This window comes from Perissodus microlepis, chromosome 3, assembly GCF_051167445.1.
Source record: "Perissodus microlepis isolate ML-2025 ecotype Zambia chromosome 3, ASM5116744v1, whole genome shotgun sequence".
Taxonomy (NCBI): Eukaryota; Metazoa; Chordata; class Actinopteri; order Cichliformes; family Cichlidae; genus Perissodus; species Perissodus microlepis.
The window spans coordinates 38,068,894-38,091,984 of NC_140463.1; the positions used below are offsets into that span (position 1 = coordinate 38,068,894).

At 41.1% G+C, this 23,091-nt stretch overlaps 1 protein-coding gene across 5 annotated transcripts in view; it reads right to left on the minus strand.

The window, feature by feature from the left end:
- Positions 1-23,091, minus strand: part of ppargc1a (peroxisome proliferator-activated receptor gamma, coactivator 1 alpha) — a 308,162-nt gene that overhangs the window by 71,330 nt on the left and 213,741 nt on the right. The gene's annotated exons all lie outside the window — the stretch shown is intronic.

Below are 23,091 nucleotides of genomic sequence, written 5' to 3' on the forward strand. Positions count from 1 at the left end.
GTTAAAAGTGAATTAAAAAGAAATATTAATGAAAGTTTTAGAGGAATTAAATACGTGTGAAGCTTATTTGCAGCCCTTTGAGGCACTGCAGGAAATAAAGGCTTACATATTTATAACTTTTAAAAAAGGTGTCCAATTAAATTTTAAAAAACAGGTAAATGGACACAAGAGGCGAGGGAGTCGTTACTCTCATTCATGTATAGTCATGTGTGCGAGCCAGTGGCCGGTCAAAGGTTGAGTGTCTGTGTGGTAAAAGTCCACACTGGCCTTAGACAGTCTAAGTTATTGGCTAACAGGCTGTTTGGCTCTGAGAACTATCCTCCCACAGACGTCACCAGCACCAGGCTTATGCAAACATTATAGTGGAGTGATGAACACACGCGCGTACAGTGCACTCGTACACGGAGGTGGAGGAATACCAGCCAATTACACAATCGCACACCACTAGACGTGAGAGGGAAGAAAATCATTCACACTCGCTCCTCCCGCCTACTTTCTCACTTATCTCTCTCTCTCTCTACAAACTCAAACATCAGAAATTTCATCCTGCGGAAACCTTCACACGCGCCTGCACACAAACACACACGCACACACACTGTGAGCAGGACAGAAAAATCAATACTGATCATGGGGCCAGCTGTTTTGGGCCCATCACTCCACTGTGATGCCGAATGTGAGGTGATTCATGACAGGAAACGCTTTCCCACTCCCACGCCTCACAGAACGACAAATTCCTCTCTTTTTCTCACCCTTCTATTCCTCGTGCACGCACTCTCTCTCCCCCTCTCTCTCGTGTTCTCTCACAGGGTCCAGGGTGATGAGAACGACACTGCGCAGAAGGGGTCTTTATGCAAATTAGATCAGTGATCCCACCACACCGGCACCCACCCCGCATCCCCCAGCTCATTTGCAAATCCATGCGTTATGGATAAAACAACCTGACCAGAGCTGGTGGGCTGGAAAGAGGTGCTTAATGCAGACTAAGTGAAGATGCTGAGAGAGAGAATGGATGACCTCCCCCTTACACCTTCCTTTTTCCCCCCTGCTGGGTAAAGAATGCACATCAAAATCAAGCAATAAGCCACGAGAGGCAGTCCTTAAATGTTGGCCCTTGTGGATAACAGCTTCTATAAAACAAAAGCAAAAAAGGAAAAAAAATGGGTGTAATATAAAACAAGGACATAATCTTTTATTTTTGATCCGTAATATTTGAATGGACGCAAACTATTATTGTCCCACGGAGCAGTATAGTTATAGTACCGGCATAAGAAATGATTTGTGGTTAGTGCATTAATATTTAAATCAACTATTATGTGGTCAAAGGTGTGCGTTTACTGGACGGTTTACAGCGGATTCAAACATGACTAGCCCATCAGATTAGACTTAAAGGAGCCTTACTATCCGCTTCTACTTGCTTCCTTGAAGCTGGAGCTTTTTTTTTTTTAGGTGTGTGTGTTTTGTCGTTGTGTGTTAGAATGTCAATGAGCCTTTGTCTTGTTACCCATACAAAGCAGCAGCACCGAAACATAAATACAGGCTTTGAGGTGCGCTCATGAAAATGTCAGTATATGTTGAAAATATCAGTTCAGGAAGAAAAGAAAGCAACAGCAAGTCTGTCTAGTGTAACACACCAGGTTTGTAGACACACACACAAACTAAATTACCTGGAAATGGCCCATTGTTTTCTTAGCACCGCAGTGTGACGCACAAACACACACTCGCACACACACACATACACACGTACAAACACTCCTTTTGACATTTGGTGATTGTTTGTTTTGGTCGACTTCAGGCATCAACCGTACCTGTGGCGATGACTCTGTTTTGGGTCCTGACTTGTCACACTGTGTGAGAGGCGTCAGGAGAAATGCCCGAGGCCAAAACTGGCCCTGTTTAGCCCCGCAGTATGCCCGTTTGTAATTGGCCAAAACACCAGGCGGCCTGTAGCCATTTGTCAGTTTGAATAATTGATACAGGGAATGGTCACACTGGCAAACATGCTGGCACTTTTAGTTCGCGTTCACATGCAGGTGTTCCCCTCATTTTTAATTTTTTTTTCCCCCCCCCAAAGCTCGACGCAATAATTTCGCATTCGGTTTCAATGTCGTGTTATGAATTATTTATTTCGTTTCATACAGATTAACATCTAAAAACACAGGCCCCGCGTGCCATTAGTCCAACTAATCAATTATGAGATGTATAGAAATGAGTGCAGATAAAAAGAAAATGGAGATTAAATTGCCAGTCAAATTAACTGCTTCTTGTAAGGGAGGAGAAGATGAGATTCTTGTCTGCTGCCTGCTCGTTAATACAGGCTTCATTAATGGCATGTTTTTCATGGTGTCACTCTTTAAAAATCATGAGACATTAAAAAAAACAATCTCTCTCTTTAGCAGAGGCTGATCATCCAGTCAAAACTGTCTAAATTTTAAAAATCGCTCAAAACTCCTGTTCCACCCTCCCTCCAACCCTTCATTCTCTGACATGCCCTTTTCATGCTGCACAGTCAAGAGAAGTGATAGTTTTGATGAGTGCCTTTTGTTTTATTCACATTTTCTCCGTTTCTTCTTCTTTTTTTCCCCTCATGTCCTAATTAACTCCCTTTTGTTTCACCGTGTTTTCTAAATGAGTGCTGTGATTCTCTATCTCGGTGTTATTTTTGTCACTAATAAATGAAGGTTGAGCATGCGTTGCCTTGTAATTAGCTGGAGGAACAATGCAAGACTGCAGCATTTTTGGCCTTGGTTTATTTTGGTGTGGCTCGGAGTAGGAGAGACAAAAAAAGACAGACAGCTAGAGAGAAGCAGAGAGGAAGCACAGCCAGAACCCCCTGTAGAGAGAACATAAGCTGCGTTGCAGGACTGCAGAATATGCTGCCTTGCTTCTAATGCCAGATTAGTGATGGCAAACCATTGTATTGTGTGCCATGGCATCAGCATGAGATCGGTGTGCATGTATACAGCCTAATGAATCTGTCACTAAGTTTGAGGCAGTTGGGATTGTTCTGGAAATACAATCACGAGCTTAAGCGTTCCTGGTCCTATGCCTTTTTATACAGATTATTATGAGGGTTTTATAGGTTGCTGTGTGTTTATTTTTCCAAACTATAACACCGGCAGTGAGGTATTGTACTTCCGTTTGTCCTAACGACTGACTGTTTAGACTGGAAACAGTCAGTCGGGTTTTTTTTTATCTTTGGTTTAAATCATTGTCAATGTACAGAGGAGGTACAACAGTGAGTGTCTACAGTCATCTGTAAAACATGGTGGAGGCTTTATCACGGTTTGGATCTGCATTTCATCCAGTGGTGTTGGCGAACTTGTCAAAATTGATGAAATTATGAACACAAAAAGGCATTATCAGATTTTGATCCACCCTATAATACTCTGATTCAGCATGACAATGATCCCAAACACACTGTCAGTGCAGTAAAAGCATACCTGGATAGAAAAACACACAACAGAACACACTGTGACATTGTGGGAGCCAACATCCAAGGAAGAGTTTCAATAAGCCTGGAAAACTTTTAATGAAGACTACTTAAATAAATACAAGCAAGTTGCCTGAGACCTTTCAGGCTGTTTTGAAGAATAAAGGTGGTCCTATTAAATAAGTTTATTCGAAATGTACAAACTCTGTTTTTGCCTAAAATACTGTATTTGCAGATATGTTTGCACATTTCAAGAAATCCCTGCAGCTTTTTGCCTGTTCGCTAGTAAAATATGAAGAAATAAGAGGAATCCACCTCATTAACAAGTCATTAATTTGTTCACTGAGCATTTATCAACAAGCAATCTGTTTGAACCATTTCAGTCTGCTTTTAGACCAAATCACTCCACAGAAACAGCTTTAGTAAAAGTGGTAAATGATCTGCTGGTAAATGCAGACAACGATCGCACTTCAGTTTTATTACTGCTGGATCTAAGTACTGCGTTTGACACTGTGGATCACTGCATTTTATTAGATAGGCTTGAAATTTTTATTGGAATTACAGGAAATGTTTTATCGTGGCTGAGATTTTACCTGTCTGGGAGGTCTCAGACTGTTAGTTTTAAAAATGATCTCTCCGAGACCTGTGCAGTGAGGCATGGGGTCCCTCAGGGCTCTGTACTTGGACCATTGCTGTTTTCTATGTACCTGCTGCCTCTTGGTGTTCTTTTACGTTCTTTTAATGTAACCTTTAGTCCTTTTGTCAAGCGACACTGCAGAGGTTCTTGTCCATGCATTTGTGTCCTCACGCATTGATTATTGCAATGCTCTTCTTTCTGGGCTACCAAAGAAAAGTTTTAGAGGTCTACAGATGGTGCAAAATGCAGCTGCTCGCATTTTAACAAGAACTGGGAAATTTGAGCACATTAGCCCTGTACTGAACTCTCTTCATTGGCTACCTTGTCAGGTTTGAGCAGATTTTAAGGTCCTGCTGCTCACCTACAAGGCTTTAAACGGACTGGCACCTTCATACCTCTCCGACCTTTTACATCTTTACGTTCCATCCCGTGCTCTCCGATCTCAGGACTCTGGCCTTCTAAAGGTTCCTAGAGCCAGAAAAAAGACAATTGGAGAGCGTGCTTTTTCTTTTCGTGCTCCGTTGCTGTGGAACACCATCCCTCAAGATATTAGGCAGGCATGCTCTGTGGAGGTTTTTAAAACTAAGCTGAAGACACATTTGTTCACCCTATCTTACATGTCTTAATTGTATGGCTTTTAGTTTTTAAATTTTTACTGTTTTTAACTTGTATTGTGTCTTTTACCTGTATTGCTATGTATCGCTTTTATTTTTTTTTATCTTTTTAGTTTCAAATAGTTGTACAGCACTTTGTTTGCAAGTGCTTTATAAATAAAGTTATTATTATTAGTAGTAGTAGTAGTATTTGTTTTTAAAAATGGTTAGAAATTGTGAAAACATAAAATTCCATTTTCTTTCCATATAATAAAATAAGTGCAATTACTTTTGTATTAAAACATCTGTTAAAATTACTGTTTATCCCAATAATCAAAGTGATTTTATCCTAACTTGTACCCAGTCCAGTAACAGAGAAAGTATGTGAATGTGAACTGTGAATGTGCCTTTGTTTGTGTACTGGGTAACAGAAAGCATCTTGTAACTGAGCACATGGAGGCACATATAGCTCAGCTTCAGTTCCACCCCATCCCTTTTTTTCCGTTTGTGTGTCTGTGTGTTGTTCGATGCACGTGCATATCAGCATCCAAACCATATTTGCAATTCACAGCAGCCTCCCTCGCGCATTGTCCCAATCTCTGCCTACTTACACTGCTCTTTTTCTGTTTTCCTCTGTGCATTGTTTTGGCCTGGAGCTATTGTATCTGTTTAGATTGACTGGAGGTTTGGCTTTACCTCTTGGCTTCAGAATGGGAAATGGGGTAGCAGAGAAGTGAGTAGATAACAGAGACAGACAAGGTCTTGATCACCCACACTACCCACCCCCCACAAAATAAAAAAAAAAGAAACTTAAATGAAGACCTCTTACCAAAAAATAGGACATATTAATTTTATTTTTTTTAAAAGAAAATCTCACCTGCTTTTTGCAATCCCACTCATTTTTCATTTTTCTCTTTTTATCTCATTTTATACTCCTTGATTCTCTTCCGCAATCTCTTCTCATTTCTTCCCTCTCAGGTTTAGCAGAAAGGAGGAGTGCCACTGATTAGAAGGCGTTAGAAAGAATGGACGTGCTGTTCCCATAAACTGCTTTATGCTGTCAACACCAGCTTTGGTGGAATGGAATCAGATAAAAGAAAAAAAATTGCTGAGGCCGAATGTGTGTGTGTGTGTGTGTGTGTGTGTGTGTGTGTGCGCGCAAGAAGAGGGTTGTTGGAGGGGGGGGGGTCAATTAGGAGTGTAGCCCTCCAGCACCAGTGAGACACATGACTCTCTTGCCTACTACTGTAAAGTCGGTTTGCCCTTCAGCTGAACTTTGCCTCACTTGAGCTCAGCAAAGAGAGGCCAGACAGAGACGAGCGAGAGAAAGAGGGAGAGGAAGAAAAGGGCAGCAAAAGGACTGACTCACAGTGGTGGAATTAATACCCACACTCCCTTCACTCGTGCACTCGCACACACGCACGCAAATATTTGGCAATGTACACAGTGAGTGATGTGACACTTTGGCAGGGGACGGTGAGACGGGGATATGGGGGTGCAACGCGCAGTCTGGCAGAGTCTACCAGGGCAAAGGGAAACAGAAGTTGCAATGGCATTATCAGCTGCCCGCTTCGATTCTTCCATTTCACATGGATTTCATAAACTTAAACAACAATACAGTTTAAGGATAGGTCGAGTCTAGCCTGATTCTCAAAATGACGAATTTGTAAGTGAGTTTTGAATGCAAAAGTGAAGATTTCCAAAGACAAGGTTTGTCAAACTCATTTTAGTTCATGAGATCCACTTTCATCTCAGCTGGGCTGAGCCTGTAAAAGCCTTTGCATAATAAACTACAAAAACACCAAAAATGTTTCACCTTCCACTTCAAAAAAGAATGATGAACAGCCTGAGATATCTTAAGAGACAAAAAAAACAAAACAAAAAGTGCAATTTCAACAATATGTCTGAGTTTTAATCAGCCGGCTGCCAGTGAAAAGAAAGGCTACTGTTGCAATTCAAGGCAACACGCTGGCACGGATCGTTGGCATAACTGTCTTACTTCGATTTGGTATGGCAAGCCGTGAGTAATGCCACTGCCAGGTTAAACTGACAATGATTCAAGCCTCTGGCTCAGATGAAATTGAAACACAGACAGCCACTCATGATCTGAACTATTTTTAACAGCTTGCAACACAAAGCTTCCTGGTGCAAGACGCACTGAAAAGCCTAACAATTATGCCTTTCTCTCTGCAACTTTCACATTATGCAAAACCATCCAGTGGGCCAAATTGTTGGGCAACGGCAAACTGTCATGACCCGGTGACGCAATATTTTGTGAGAAGGGGGCTGAATGAAACTTTTCACAAGAACAAATTACAGATAAAGCATTTTTTTCGATTATGTATACACTTCAGGCAAAGAACAAAGAAATTTACTGTACTTCATCATATATTTCCATGTATCTATTACTGCACATCTATTTTGGTGGGAGTTCAATTATATCCAATAAATCATATGGCCTAATAGAAAAATAAGAGATAACTTTTCTTAATCCGAACAAGCTGATAAATTGATAACCGCAGATGACTCTACTGTGGGTTTTAACTTAATGAGTCCGTCCAAATTGGAAAACATGCAGTGTCGCAATCAAAAAAAATTGCGAAACTAAAGACTGTCATGTCACTGTTTGAATTATTTATGTGCGCTGAGAATATCAATGTGCTTGGAGCAACAAAACAATAAAAGGTAACTGGCAGTGCTTTGTGTAACAGAAAGAAATACAGTCATCACACATTCAGCGTATCCGACCAGCACTCGTCACAGAAAGGAACAGATTTACTAACAACTCAAGCTAGCACACGCACTCTTGGGTACTGTCAGGGCTTATTGTAGTTAGGATTGAAAATGTGTGAATGCTGTTATTTTTATAGTTGAGTTATATATTGCAAACTAGTCATACATTGTGATTGTCGGGTTTTTCTGACAGTAAGTGCAATTAAAAAAAAAAGTATGTCTTAAGTCAACTGGTGCTTTATTTGAATACCACTGTTGCTCTTTGAAGCAGTCTCAGCAGAGAAACAAAAGGCTTTTGGTACAGCAGACAGAATTTTCTTCATTATTGTTAGTGTTTTGGGGGGGAAATATGAGACACAAAATATTTTACAATGGGAAAAATCAGGAGGAAAGTTGAGTCTTGAAACTGGAAAGAAAATTATGTTTTTTTTCCCCGCCTCCCTATGCTCTCATTTTTCCTCTTCCCTTCTCTGGCCCTCCCTGAGGTATCTTCAGTCCTACTGTTACCAAGTGCTGTTCACAGAAAAAGTTCAAATTTCAGAAAAAGTTCATGCTGGTTCTAATAGAAAGGTTCAATTCAGTTTTATTTATTTATTTATCACAACAGCAGTCACCTTAAGGTACTTTATATTGTAAAGTAGAGACGCTACGTTAATAGAGAGAAAGGTGTCAGAATGCACAGTTCATCGCAGTTTGTTGTGTCAGTCAGGCTGACCTCTATCCACCAGCGTAAGCACCAACAATGTGCACATCAGGATCAATATGGACCACGGAGCAATGAAAGAAGGTGGCATGGGCTGAACAATCATACTTTCTTTTACATCATGTGGATGTAACTCATCAAGTGTGAGTGCGTCGCTTACCTGGGGAACACCAGACACCCAGATGAACTATGGGAAGAGGGCAAGCCGGCACAGGCAGTATGATGCTCTCTGGGCAATGTGCTGCTGGGAAACCTTGGGTCCTGCCATCCATGTGGATGTTACTTTGACATGTACCACCTACCTAAGCAGAATTGCTGCACACCATGTACACCCTTTCTGGAAACAGTATCCCCTGATGGCTGTGGCCTCTTTCAGCAGGATAATGCTCTCTGCCACAAGGTAGAAATGGTTCAGCAATGGTTTGAGGAGCATAACAACGAGTTTGAGTTGTTGACTTGGCCTCCAAATTCCCCAGATCTCAGTCCAATTGAGGAACTGTGGGATGTGCAGGACAAACAAGTCCAATCCATGGAGGCTCAACCTTGAAGCTTAAAGTTTCTGTTGCTAACCATTTGGTGCCAAAGCACACCTTAAGGGGTCGAGTGGAGTCCATGTCTCGATGGGTCAGGGCTATTTTGGCAGCAAAATGCAGGACCAACACAATATTAAGCAGACAGTCATAAGGTTATGTCTGATCAGAGCATATGCATTGTAAAAATATTAAATTATCTCCACCAACAAACACATTCTCTGTAAATTCACAGCAGCCACAATAACAAGCCGCGACTAAAAATGCCCAGATTAACTGTGTCATGTGGTGCACCTTGCTTTCTACCGTTAAACCAAGTTGTAAATATCTGACAATCGTGTTTATGTCATAAACACTTCATGACTCACAAATGAACATTCACATCTTACATCTGCGCTTCACACACAAGTGTCATGCATACAGCATCTGCCATTCCTGCAACTGTTTATTTTTCTGAACTTCATGCAGGCCCCACATGTCCTGCTAAGTGGGCCAACTTGCTCTTCATTCACTCATAGCTGAATTAGCAGGATATAAGAGAGAAACGGTGCATGTTCGTTGTACATTCTCATTTGCAGTGGCCATGCATCATCTGCTTAGAGAAATCAGGGTGAACCATCAGAATATCAAAAAGGTTGACATTTACTAGGAATGTAGTTGTGTGTGTGTCTGTGTGGGTGTGCGTGCGTGTCTTTATACTTAATCATTGTGTTCAGTGCCTTTCTTCATCTCCTCCTTGGCTCTAATACTCCAACAAATACAGTACCAACACACCTATTCGTGACGCATTTTGAGCTGCCTGTGTTTGCAGGCATTAGACTCGCTGTGGCAGAGAGAGATGGAGGGAACCGAGCAAGAAAAGAAGGAACAAAAGAAAGACTGACAGCCAGAGTGAGTGGCTATTCTCTCATGCTGACTGAATAGAGTGTCAAAACAGGAGTGAAGTGTAGCGGTACCATGAAAGATTGAACGCTCAGCGAGACTCCATGTTCCACATAGCATGTACAGACAGACGAGAACAGACAGAAAGAGAAGGGAGTCACAGAGATAATGTAGTTTGAAATAGCATAGAGGGACTCGAGGCTTATGAAAAACATCATCGCTGTGGGAAAGTGTCATGCTGCAATGGATAATAGCGATAATATAGTATAGTTATGAGTCTGAGTTTGGCATCTTAAGATCAAGCCTAGCTATCAAGCTCCACAGCAAGCCATTCCCCAACTCTTGCCTATTTGCTATTGCTTTACACTACAGCCCAATAAAGCGGCAATGCCATAAAAATAATCTTAAAAAAGCTCATCAAATAGTTATGGATTCTCATAAGTTCAGAATTCAGTGAGACGTGAATCACAAATCTAACCGAGGCATTTCCAAAAGAGCATTCCACCTGTTCTCCTGTGACTGATGATTATAACTTTAGCCGCTAATTGGCACTTAGGTGGAAACCCTCCCACAGACATTCCCTTCCTCCATCACTTCCTACACGTGCACATATACACACCTGGGAAATGGACTGACCTCATTCACGGGGCTTGGGGAGGGGGCTGCATTAAAGGGTCTCTCACTCTCTCCCTGGCAGATTGTCAAAAAGCAGGTGGTCAGTATAAGTGAGAATCATGCCCTAGTTTGGCATGCTCTGTTGGGAGCAAAGTGGTCTTTCTGACAACGCTTTTAATGGATTAGATTTTTCTATGTGGATCGGGAACTTTCACACTATACTGAAGCAGCTTTCTGAACCGTAAGTATAGTTAACTGTAAACTTGAAGGAAGTTCCTGTTATTATTCTGGGATGAGATTCCTGTGGATTGCAACAGGGCCTACAATTGAACCTTGGGGAACTCCCATATATTCCTTTCCTTTTCTTACTAGCTCTCAACTAGAACTTTGAACTTTGAATGCTGTTGGCCACAAATTTAAAATCCAGGCTGCTTTTCGTTGTTATACCTCTGTTCACGTTGTTTGTATTTCTTGTGCGCGAGCAATCTTTCCTCAAGCTGTACTTCAGACGTTTCATGACGCAAATAACTGCAAACTTGCCAGCTAACATGCGTGCGGTCACGCCAAGACACAAAAATGCTCACAGACATACCTGCACTCAAAGAGCACGCAGCTATAAATCATTTAAAGCACTAGTCTTCTCTGAGAAATTCTTTGGATAAAAACAGCCCACCTGAGTCCAGCAGCACATAGATCAATCAAGTATCACAAGAAAGTCAAGGAAAGAGTGGGATAACAGAAAGGGGAGAAGGGGGAGTGGTGGCGGGGGTTCTCAGCACTGGGTACCCTGGGGCGTAGCTCCCTTGTTGGGAGCAGGCTCTTGCATGTGGGAGAGATGTTACATAAAATGGTCCTGATGCACCCTGAGAATTCATGCTTGCATTTAACGATACAGGATTTTAAAGTGCAAGCTATCGATGCACACAATGCACTTTGCATCAGACAGTTAAACCAGTGTGTTTACGCATAAATACACACTGAGCTGTGCCAAGGAGAGTGTTAAAGTGCCCATATTATGATTTTTGTATTTATTATATAGGGTTTTTTTGTGCATGTAGCAAATTGTTTGCAAAGTTACAAATCCGTGCTTCTCCTGTGGGCAACCAATGCCTCGGTCAGAGCAAGCTAACTGATAAGAGGAGACTAAAAGATGTAAAAAAGCAACAAAAACAAAACAGTACGATGATGATCTGTGTTGTTTTTTTTTAAATTATGAACCACTAAAAAAAGCACAATAGTGGTACTGTAAGGCATGAGAATCTCAGCTCCCTTCCTGACTACAACACCTTGTTTTTTCCCCTTCATCTTGTCAGGGAGAAAGAGGGAATGAGGATAAGATAAGGCCAGGCTATCTGCTTGGGTTGCCCTCCATTTGAAAGGGGCAATGTAGCAGTATGTAGAATAGGAAGGGAAAAAAGAAGGCCTATCATAAAACAAGCTTGTTTCAGGTTAGTGAAGGGCGCTCTGTGACAACAAGCAGTAATCCTTCTTCCCCAGGCCTAGAAGGGACAGAGCGATAGCATGGCGAGAGAAAAAGAAGGAAAAAGTCTGAAAAAGAAAGATAGCAACGGGTATATCTGCTGACCGTGTGCGTGGTATATATTCACAGTGGGGGGAAAATAAGTTAAGCATATGTGTTAGGTAGATAACAGCAATTTGACAATGAGGAAATCATTTAAATGAACTCTAAAGAAACTCGGGCATCCATTATTAACTCTGCAATAATAACAGCAATAAAAGTTTATAAATTCCTTGATATCAGTATTATATTTTTCCTTTTTTTTTTACTCCTTTGCCAATTCCCTCCCCAAGATTTGCAGATGGCCCGTGCGTCTGGAGAGAATTTTTCTTTGTTCTTGACCTAACTCAGTATCAGGGTTAGCACTCCTTCAAAAAGCCGGTTCTCCACTGGATGCAATCTATAAAATAGCTGGGTGGGATCAATTTGGGCCTGAAGACAGAGCTAGTGTCAGTCTTCCCGTGAGTAGCGGGGCTGTGTGTGGCCTTATCCCCTGATGGATGTGGAGAGGGCTAGCTTTAATCCTGGACTAACAGGCAGTTCTCTGGCCCTTGATTGCTGCACAGCTCAGAAAAACAGCCCAAGGGGCCAAAAGTAGTCTTTCTTTGATACCAAGGGACCCAGGTAAGATTTATATTTGTGACTACATATGTGCATACATGAGATGAAGGAAGGAAAGGAGGAAAACGGTGCGAGAGGAAGGTTTATTTTATCATTTGTGGGCACTGTGTTCACTCCAAAACTCTGGCCATCAATAGCAATTTCGCTGAATAATAAGGTAAAAAGACCTTGAGAAGACAGAGTGAGCAGGCCTTGATTTTTACAAAAGGCAGCACAAAGTTTTAGCAATCTTCTTATGAAGATTATTGCTAGGAATACATAATATTACGCAGACCACAACTCAAAAATATTTGAGTTGTATTTGAGTTGTACAAAATTTACAGTTTAGGGTTAGGATTCCAGTCGAAGGCCAGAAACACCCTGTGCACCCTGGAAAAGAACAACAAGCATGCGGATGAGGAACGAGGAATTCGTAAATATGCTGCCTAGTGGTGTGGAGACCTTTCAACTTTGGTTCAAGTATTTATGACTACCCTCAGCTGCTTGAACTGTGTCCTTGACAGCTAGAATGGGAAGCTTCTGTCAGTTTATATGGACGTGGGGTGCAAAAGCACACATATGGTCATTGGACAGACAGCAACAGGTTAGGGTTCTGCATTAGCTGAGCTTTGGTGGCTCATGGAAACGTTTAAAAGGGATGTTTTACTCTGAAGGCTTGCTTCCCTCAGGCTTTTTATGTCATAATTCAAATTATACATTATTCTCATTGTTTCAGGGTACATAACAGACAAGATTTTTTTTTTAGGTCGCACACAGTGCTTCTACGGGTTAACCAAAATGTGGCTAACATGAATGAGTAATGGAGTGTGCTAAATTATAACGAGCAAAAATAATTCCCTTTAACACCCAATTATCTGCATGTGCCAATCCCCTGGGAGCAAATACACTGCTTAAAAAAAGGGCCCCCTGTGGCGGCAGTGATGCCCAAGTCATTGAAGGTGACAGTGCCAACTTGTGCTGGCACCCTGCCCGGGCTCTCCGGGGACCACATGTGGTATGCACCATTGCACGGTTATACATCTGTGCCAACAAGCAACCCACTCCCTGCCTTTATCCTAAAATATGGCCCTTAAAATGCACTCACCTGTCAAAATGCCCTCATGCACAACGGCCCGTGCAACCTTTAGAAAACCCTCACTGTCATCTCTTCAGCTCACCCAGGAGGGCAGTAAATGAGGAAAATATACATTTTAATTGAGCTACTTAGAGTGCCTTATGCCCTTGTGCAGGCAAAATGACTGTAACTTCTATACGCACACAGTGTACAGTGTTCCGGATCATCCATCTCTGCCGCCAACGAAGCTACCTTGCCCGAGGGTGCAGCTACGTACTACATTGCCTTCCTATAGGGACAGGACCACTGACACTTCAAGTCACCTTTTCAGTCCTATTTCTACTTTTCCTTCCTTTCCTCCTCTAAAAACTTCCCTTCCGCCTTCATGCTGCTGCAAATAAACAGAAAAAAGGGCTTAAGGGTGGCCAAGGGGCTGATTTCTTTTTTCTCCACGCTCCTTCCCATTTCCTCTAAAGTTACGGTCTCCAAAAATGGGCTTTAATGGGAAACTGAGGACAAGGTAAATGGGGACTTTATCTGGCCATCAGTTTGGCAGTTAGAACTGCTGCCGAATGGGCTTTGAAATCTCCTTAAGGCAACTCTGAGGTGGGGAGAGGAAGAGAGACAGCAAGGTGGGGTCAAAAGTAGGAGAGAGAAAGATAAGGGACGTATACCGGATAGAGGGAGGACGGTGAGAAAAAGATTGCAAGTGATGGGAGACAAGGATGGCTGAAAATGACTGTATGAGCAGAGTGTACGGAGAAGAGAGGAAGAGGTGGAGATATGATCGGTCAGTGAGGACTAGAGGAGGTCAGAGTTAGATTAACCTGCATTAGGATTAGACAGCACTGTGAGGGGAACCTCGGGCCTGCAGCAGCTGTTGCCCATGGTGCCAGTCGCTTTTAACTGCAGGTTATTTGTGTGTTCAATTTGATGAAGAGTCACGTGTAAGTGTTTGGGATTAGTCAAGGCAGTTAAAAATACATAGTTTGAATAGGAGAGGGCAAGCAATATTTGTTTTAACTTAAAAAGAAAAAATATATAGATCTCAAAAGAACCCATCACAGTGACTACAGCGTGACATTTTTTTCTGTCGTCATGCTACACTAACAAAAGCATTTATAGATTTATAATTGATACTGGCACAGACAGCAAAGCGGGGTTTACTCTAGTTTTAGACAGAAGGGCTTTGTGTGGCTCTCTCAGAATGCAATAATGATGTTTGGCATGAACATACACTGCTATTTTAACTTGGTTTATTTTGCAGCTTTCATAATTTAATCTTTAACTTACACTTCTGAAAATGTTTTGTAATTTATACAAACTACATTTTAATTTATTATTTATTTTTGAATACATCTTACCCAAATCATTTTATATTACTCTCAATGAAGTAAACTCCTGCTTTCTACTTACACTAAATACAATTTTAGTTTTAGTATCAATTAAACAGTAACTGTTGCATGTAAATTTTAATGAAAATTTGAGGAAATGAAATCCTACCTCCCATGTACCTAGAAATTTGTCAAAATGGATAGTTATATAAAAAAAACCCTGCATCTATCAACTGGTGTTCCACAGGGTTCAATACTGGGCCCAGTCCTATTTGGTACATATATTAAATGATTTGGCTTCAGTGTATGGGTAATTTAATGTGATGATGAAGGAATGAATGCTTCTTTTCCATGATTAAAAACTAGTAAATACATCAAAAGCACTTTTTTTTCCTCCCAAAAATAAGCCACATCGTAGACACAGAGAAAATGTGTAAGATAAAGACTGCAAAAAATGTTAAGAATACATTTACAGTCAAACCTCGATGCCAAACTCGTAATGAAAGGGTCTGTAATAAGGTAACATTTAATTCTCAAGTCTTCTAGAAACTTCCTACTAAGTGCGACAGCAAAAATATGCTTCCAACTAATCGTTCCCTCCCACTGTCTGACAAAGTAGTTGAATACACACCATACACCCATAAAACCACTGGAATCATTGTACAAAGAAGCACTTAAAAATTTAGACAAGAAGCCATTCAGTTTTCATCATTGCAAGTATAATCTGCTTAGCTGAGGAAACCTTGTCGAGTACAAAAATGTTTGTCTAGTTTATAAGATTATTCACGGTGTAGCTCCTCCTGCTGTGGCTGGCTTCATCAATTTGAAATATACTGCAAACACAGCTACTAGAGGTGCAGCTAAGGGGGACTGAAAAATTCTACAGAGAAAAACTATACTTAGTCACACTGTCTTTTCTTGCAGAGCATCACATCAGTGGAATTTAAATGCAACCAATTACTCATTTAAGGATAATTTTGTAAAATGTCCTTCTGAGAAGTAGCAATGCCAGCAGTCACATTTTAATCTTTCACATGATTATACTCAGACGATACCCATAGCTGACTAAGGAGCACCTTCATAGTGATTCTAAGAAATTAAGTTGTGAACTTATGAAACTTGTTTTTTAAATAAAGAACATTAAACAAGTGCAGTGTAAAAAAATGCCTTGTGATTCAGTGCATCTGGGTCAGGACAGTCTCCCGTTGGAGGAAAAATAGAATTCCCAGTGTTGATCCCTTCACCTCCGTGGCCTCTATCACAAGGACAACATTGCTTTTCATTCACACCTACACTTGTAATAGGTTAATAAGTAGTCAGGCTTTATACTTACTAATCAAGCAGAAATACTACCAACTGAATGTTGCTTTTCCTCTCAAGTTTCAAGCCAAGAATCTAATGCTGGAAAATGAGCATCAGATGCTCACTCTTGTATTATCACCACTAGTTTTGGTAGTGCCACCAAAAACTATTCCAGCTCCCTGGGGAGAGTTACCAGTAGCTACCAGGAAAAACACAAAAGCTGTCCTTGCTACATTTTGATTGCACATTTGAGCCTTTCTTTTTGTTTTGAGTGGCAGACAGAACTGCAAAAAGCTTAAAGGCAATCCAAACACTCCAGGTGCCATTATTGTTTAGCCACTTAGAATGACTTTTTCTTTCCTTTTTTTTTTCAGAAGAATTACTTCATGCAAAAAACTACAATTTTCCATTGGGTTGGTGATGCAGTCAGACAATAACCCTGCAATAACCACAGACTTAAATCTACTACACAACTTCAAAGAAAGAAGAGACATCTTTTGCATATCCAAGATCATGACTGAGCAGCTTTGCAAAAAAGAGTGCTCCAAAATTCATCCTTAAAGTTGTGTAGCTGTGATTCACAGTTAGCAGAAGCTCTGGCTTGAGGTTATAGCTCCAGAGGATGTTTGACAATTTCACAGATCACACTGCTTTAGCCTGCAATATAGGATGATAACTTCTCTATTCTTAGTGCTAAATATAAAGACTTGACTGTCAGCTGTTTTTCTCACTGTGGAGACACAAAATCGCTGACGACATGATGGGCAGCAGATCAACGGGCTGGAACCTGGCTGATATAAGCCATCTACAGTTATTTTTTTGTAAATTAACTATTAAAAACAGATAAATAGGGCACAGTTGCACTAGGCCATAACTCGAAACAGTCATCATTAATGCTACTAATACTCTGTCTCTGGTAGTGCGCGCTAGAAACTATGACGTCCTGCTGGTTTTTAAATGAAACTTTGTGTGTGTTTTTAATAATTTACATCTTCAGTACAAAGAAAATTGGATCACACTGAGCAACTAACACACATATACACACACACACACACACACACATAGACACACAGTACTATGCAAAAGTCTTAAGACACCCTTCATTTCTTTATATTTTGCATCCAATGAGCCAGATTTTCCTTTCATTTTTTTAAAGCGGTCTTGAACAATAGTTCAAAGACTTGACTTAACACTTAACTATGAGTCCTTCAAGCATAAAAAAGGCACTTAACTAAAGAACCAGTTTTGTGTCTACACTTAAAGGACAACTTAGCGATTACCTAATTTTTTATTTTGTCTTTAGACACTTTGTTACCAGCAACCTAAAACACATAAAAACATGTTTTCGCATTTCTTCAGTTTGATATAAAAATGCCAAGGATAATGGGGCGACCGTGGCTCAAGAGTTGGGTGTTCGTCTTGTAATTGGAAGGTTGTCGGTTCGAGCCCCGGTTCAGACAGTCTCGGTCGTTGTGTCCTTGGGCAAGACACTTCACCTACTGCCTACTGGTGTTGGCCAGAGGGGCCGATGGCGTGATATGGCAGCCTCGCCTCTGTCAGTCTGCCCCAGGGCAGCTGTGGCTACAACCGTAGCTTGCCTCCACCAGTGTGTGTGAATGTGAGAGTGAATGAATAGTGGTATTGTAAAGCGCTTTGAGGGGTCCTGAAAAGCGCTATATAAATGCAATCCATTATTATTATTATAACACAGTTTGACAGACATAATACAGTATTTTTGTACCAACAGGTAAAGAGCTATTAACCTGAACATTTTTATCTCAGCATGGTGTGCAGTAAAAGTATTTATTAAACCAAGACAACAAAAGAAGTGGCAGATGAAGAGAATCCATCAAATAAAATCCATTAGACCTAACACAGGACTGCAGATTTTTCTGGCAGAAGTTTATAAAAATTTTCTTCAAAATGTCTCAAGAAACCATTATTAAGGAAGGCAAACTGGGAGAAAAGACTAAGCTAATGCCAAATTACACAAGAACTGAACTGAGAATCAGCAGCAACAGGTCTCGAGGAGGGAAGAATCCAAACTTGGAAATTTTGGTTTATACTGTCATAAATATGTACAGAGGAGGTCAAGAGGAGGCACAACAGTGAGTGTCTACGGCCATCAGTAAAACACAGCAGCAGCTCTGTCGCGGTTTGGGAATTCATCTCAGCTGGAGGGTCGGAGATTTTATAAAAATTGGTTGAACACAGAAAAGTATGGTCAGATTATGATCCACCATATCACCTGGAAAGCATTTTTCATCAGTCATCCCAAAAACACTGCCAATCCAGTCAAACCATAAGTGGATAGAAAAACCACACAGTGGGACACTATAAGTCATGGATTGGGCTCCCAAGAGCCCAGACCTCAACATTATTAAAGCAGTGTGGGATCATCTTGACGGAGATTGAACCATAAGGCAGCCAGCATCCAAAGAAGAGCTTTAAATGTCCTTCATAAAGCCCCAAGAACTATTCCTGAAGACTACTTAAAGAAATTACCCAAAAAAGCTTACCTAAGAGAGTTTAGACTCTCTTGTGTTGAAGAATAAATGTGGTCATACCAAATATCATGTGATTTCATGTTCATTAGAATTATACAAAATCTAGATACTTAGATACTGTATTTCTCTTTCTGTTTGCACATGTTTCAGTAAATCTCTGCTTCCATTTCCCATTTTCCTAGTAAAATATAAAGATAAGAGAAGTGGTTTAAGACTTCCACACAGTCCTGTATTAGATAAAAATGGCAGCCTTATCCTTTAAACCTTTTAAACAACAGGTTAAATCACCTTGCCGTAAAGTCAGCCTGAAGTGACTAGATACTCTATTTTGCATTTGACTTTAGGTTTCTGTCAAGATTTATGTGCTTAAATATGCATATACATGTGACCAAGTGTCATCCTTCACACTTTCAAACACGCAAACTGTTTCACCAGAGCCCTCCACCATCTGTGGAGCTGCCCATTTCTCTTTCCCCCTTATCTTTTGTACCTGCAGAGGGGCTCTGGGCTATGTCATCTTGTCTCTAAACACACACAGACACACACACACATACAGACATAGATCCTTCCTCCATCACACTAGGAGACAGTGGGTTTGGCTTTCGCTCTGATCTCTCCATGCAGCCTCCGAGCCTTGGAGATAGGGTCAGCTCAGCCCGTGATGGCCTTCCAATCCGTCTCTGATACAAACTATACAGACACACACACATACACATCCCTGAATATACACAGTCAGAGAAACACACACATCACACACAGCATGGGTCAATAACCAGGGTATACCAACAGCAATCACAGGACTTCTGGACGTGGGGGTTGTGTATTTGCGTGACATTCGATCGGATGGATTCGCCTTGTTGTTTGCCAGTCTCCCAGGGGATGAAGCTGAGGGAGGGGAAACGATCTGTGGCATTCTTTCAGGGATGATTCTCTTCTCTGTCTCTCTGATGATGGTGGCCTTGGCTCACAATGGGTACACTACGGGTCTCACATTGAAACAATTGCTCCTCCACGGAATCCTGGTATTCTCCGTTGAGCCAGGGGGTGGTGGTTTGTACACCGTTAAAGGTTTTCATTGTGTGCGTGTGTGTGTGTATGTGTGTACATAAGTCGGTGCATCATCGGTGTGTGTGTGTCTATCTTTGAGCAATGTGTTTAGGAAACTGAGAGAGAGAGAGATAGCTTTTATCTGTATTGTCAGGGGATAATCACACGGCACACCCTTGAATATCCTGTGCGATAAAATCTGATGCGACACTGTGGGATAGCAGGGATGATTGAACTGTTGTCTTAAAGAAATCAAGCAAATCCACCGTCGCTCTGCTTGAGATGGATACAACAAAACAATGTCAGATGACTATGTTTGGAGTATGAGGCAATCAGGGAAATAGTTACAAGGTAGGCCAACATACCTTATGCTACGAACATGAAACCCCTTTTACACCGGGGATGATTTATCTCAAACAACCCTTTAGTGGATTGAATCTCAAAGAGAAATCCTCCTATCCCTCTCTCTCTGTGTACCCTCAAATCACACAAGGACATTAAAAAAGCTGAAAGGAACCAGATTAAACAAGGAGCAGACTTGAAATTGTTAATTTATACCAATTTTGAGGTTTCTGTCAGCAAGTATGAAACACATTTCCTGAAGCTGTTAGGGGGGCAGTGTCTTGCTTATAGACTTGTTGAGAGACATGAAAAAAGCCAAATTACACGCTTGTACAGATTTTGATGCTTAAACATTAATGGGAGCAAAAACGTGAAGCAAACCATCCGTATATATATACGAATCATCCCCTGATTTCCACTTCCTTTCAGCTATGACTGACCAGCGGCCCAGTCAGCTGAAGAAACAGCTGTCTGTCTTTACCAGAACAACATGCAGCACTCAACAAAGGCAGTGCTCAAGGAGGCACCACAATCTGCATACAGGAGGAAGACGGCATTTAAAAAAAAATTATATTATTGATATTATTTCTGATACGATGTGGAAACTTGAGTATCATAATGAACTGTCTGCGTTGATTGATAGGCAAGCACCCACTGAGAGATTTGCATCAATTGAGTTCCAGAGTGAAAAAAAGGACATCTAATTGCTTTAAAACAACATTTAAACACACACACACACACAAACACACACACACACTTGATTGTTCACGCTTTGGAAAGTTTGACTTCGCATTAAAATCATCTACCTCACATTCATAGTTCACAATTTGGAACCGCGAACTAAGTTTACAGCGTTCATTTCTTTCACTTCATTCGTTACCAATAATTGACACATTCCAAACTAAATAAATTCGTGTTTGCTCCCTCAAGAATCACAAATTACTTTCAAAGTCTAAGAGAAAACAGTGTAATTAGGCCAACTCATAAGAGATCAGTTTGTTAATGTAAAAAAAGCTGTCTAACGTTTACGGCTCTTTACCCGCGGTCTTAACCTTTAGTAATGATTTCTTGTCGTCATGACTCAAGCGTGCCGGATGCCTCAGCACTGAGGCATCAGATTTGAAGCTTATGGCTGTTCTGAATGAAACGTGAGATGATTTTCTGTCGGAATCTGTTTGATTTATCCCTTTTGAGGGATAAAATCCCTCAAAATTTATTATGAACTGTCTTCGGCAAAACTGCTTGTAGCTACATTGCCCAAACTGCCACTTGCAGCAGCCATGGCAGCAAGCAAACTTTGCACATTGCCTCTGTTCTGTAAGCCCTGCAGACCACTTGGCCACTACTTTTAAGGTATTTAAGAAGTTTGGCTTAGTTCATTGACATCATGATGGGCAGACACGTGTTTCATAAAACAGGAAATGCACATTTGCCTGCTACCACCGGCATCTTAAAAGGGAACAAACAGCCTAAAAATGGCAGCCGTGTCCATTAGCATGCAATCTGTAGTGCATACAGATGTGAGAGAAGCCAACCTCATAAAGTCTCTCTGAAAGATTCTCCACGCTTGACCTTACAGATAATACTTCCGCTAGATTTTGGAGTGCTTAATAAGTAATATTCTGCTAAAGGCCAGCAGGTATTTGGAGCAGGGAATCATTATTGAATGAGGCTCAGACCAGGTTTATGGTCCCAATTATGCTGGGCTATAAAACTGTGATACTGGCCGAGCAAAAAGTTTCAGCGAGTTTCCAAGTTGCTGAGGAGAGACTCCAGATTAGAAATTCATTTGAGAAATGGGATGTGTAATTACGGGGCGAAAGATGTTGCATCATACTTACGCTAGCTTTTATCTCTGGTCATATCAAGGCTAATATCTGTTTAAATATGCAAGCTTTCCAGACTGGAAGTGATTGGAATGAGACACATAATGGCTGGATCCTTATAATGACTCCTGGGTTTTGGTATACAGAGCTTTAATTTAAAGCATCACTTGTACAAATCAAATCTCAATAAGCTAACAGTTTTCAAACACAATCTGATCCGAGTAATATTACTATCTAAATGTGTATGAAGAGATTTCACCCAGAGACAGAGTGTACACAGGAGATGAGTGGTAAATATTGCATTTTGATTTCTTGGGATTAGGCTTTATTATTGATGATGAAAGGTACACTAGACATGCTAGCGCTGGGATTATGATAAAAAGGATATTACTCTTACTGAAACCTTTAAAGCAACAAACCAAACCACGTGGAAAAGTTAAGTCTTCCATTCTCTGTCTACATGATATCAGCTCTTCCTCTCCAGTCATTCCTATTCCTCCCCACTTGCCCTAAACCCACACCTGCACCCACACTCGTTCCGTTTTTCTCTTTCATGGTCTCATTTGTCTTCTCGTGTCTCTCTCTGCCAGTCTCTGTCATGCTTCCCTCCTCCTCTCATCTTTCCATTCCCCCCTCCCTCCCAGTAACGGATTCAGGTGAGCCAATTTCATCTTGGTCATGCCTCTTGTTTGCAACAGTCAATTCGGCTTCTCGGGAAAATGGCCTCCTCTCTTCATCGAGGGCCTTTTCATTTGGACAAGTTGGCTTCTTTGCCCTAACCCTGAAATTACTTTTGGGAGGTTGTGAAAGGGGTGATGCGTTAGTGTGATATGGTGCTGTCTTTTTATCACTGGCCAAGTGGCAATAGTTTCACCCGGGCTGAGGGTAAAAGTAAAAGGCTGCTATACTGATTAGGAAGATGCCATTAGCTGCAGTTTTTTCTTGGCGATACTGGACGTGAAGGCTTACTTCATTGATATTTTTGTCTGCACATTACCCCACTCCAGCTATGCTGCTATGTGAACAGTAGCATGCTAAATGCAAAGTTTAGCATGCTAACAAAGCTAATGTGCTGAAGTTTACCCAGTACACCATGTTCATCTTCTTCAGGCTCCAGTCACATTCGAATTATTGTATTAGAAAATAAAAACAAAACACTGGGGAACCTATCAACCAACACTACTTCTGCCAGAAATCCCTAAAAAGACGCATGTTCCTTCATGTTTTTTCTGCCAAGCAATTAAGCTGCATAGAAGTACACGATGAGCTGTAGCATTGGGTGTTCAGTGAAACTGATTTTTCTCTGTAGCTCATTATGCTCAGAAGACCACGATGGCATGCAAAGTGGGACCGGATGTTCCCTTGACATGGTGCTTTAAAGTGAGGATGATGTAGTCAGCAGCTCATTAATGCTTT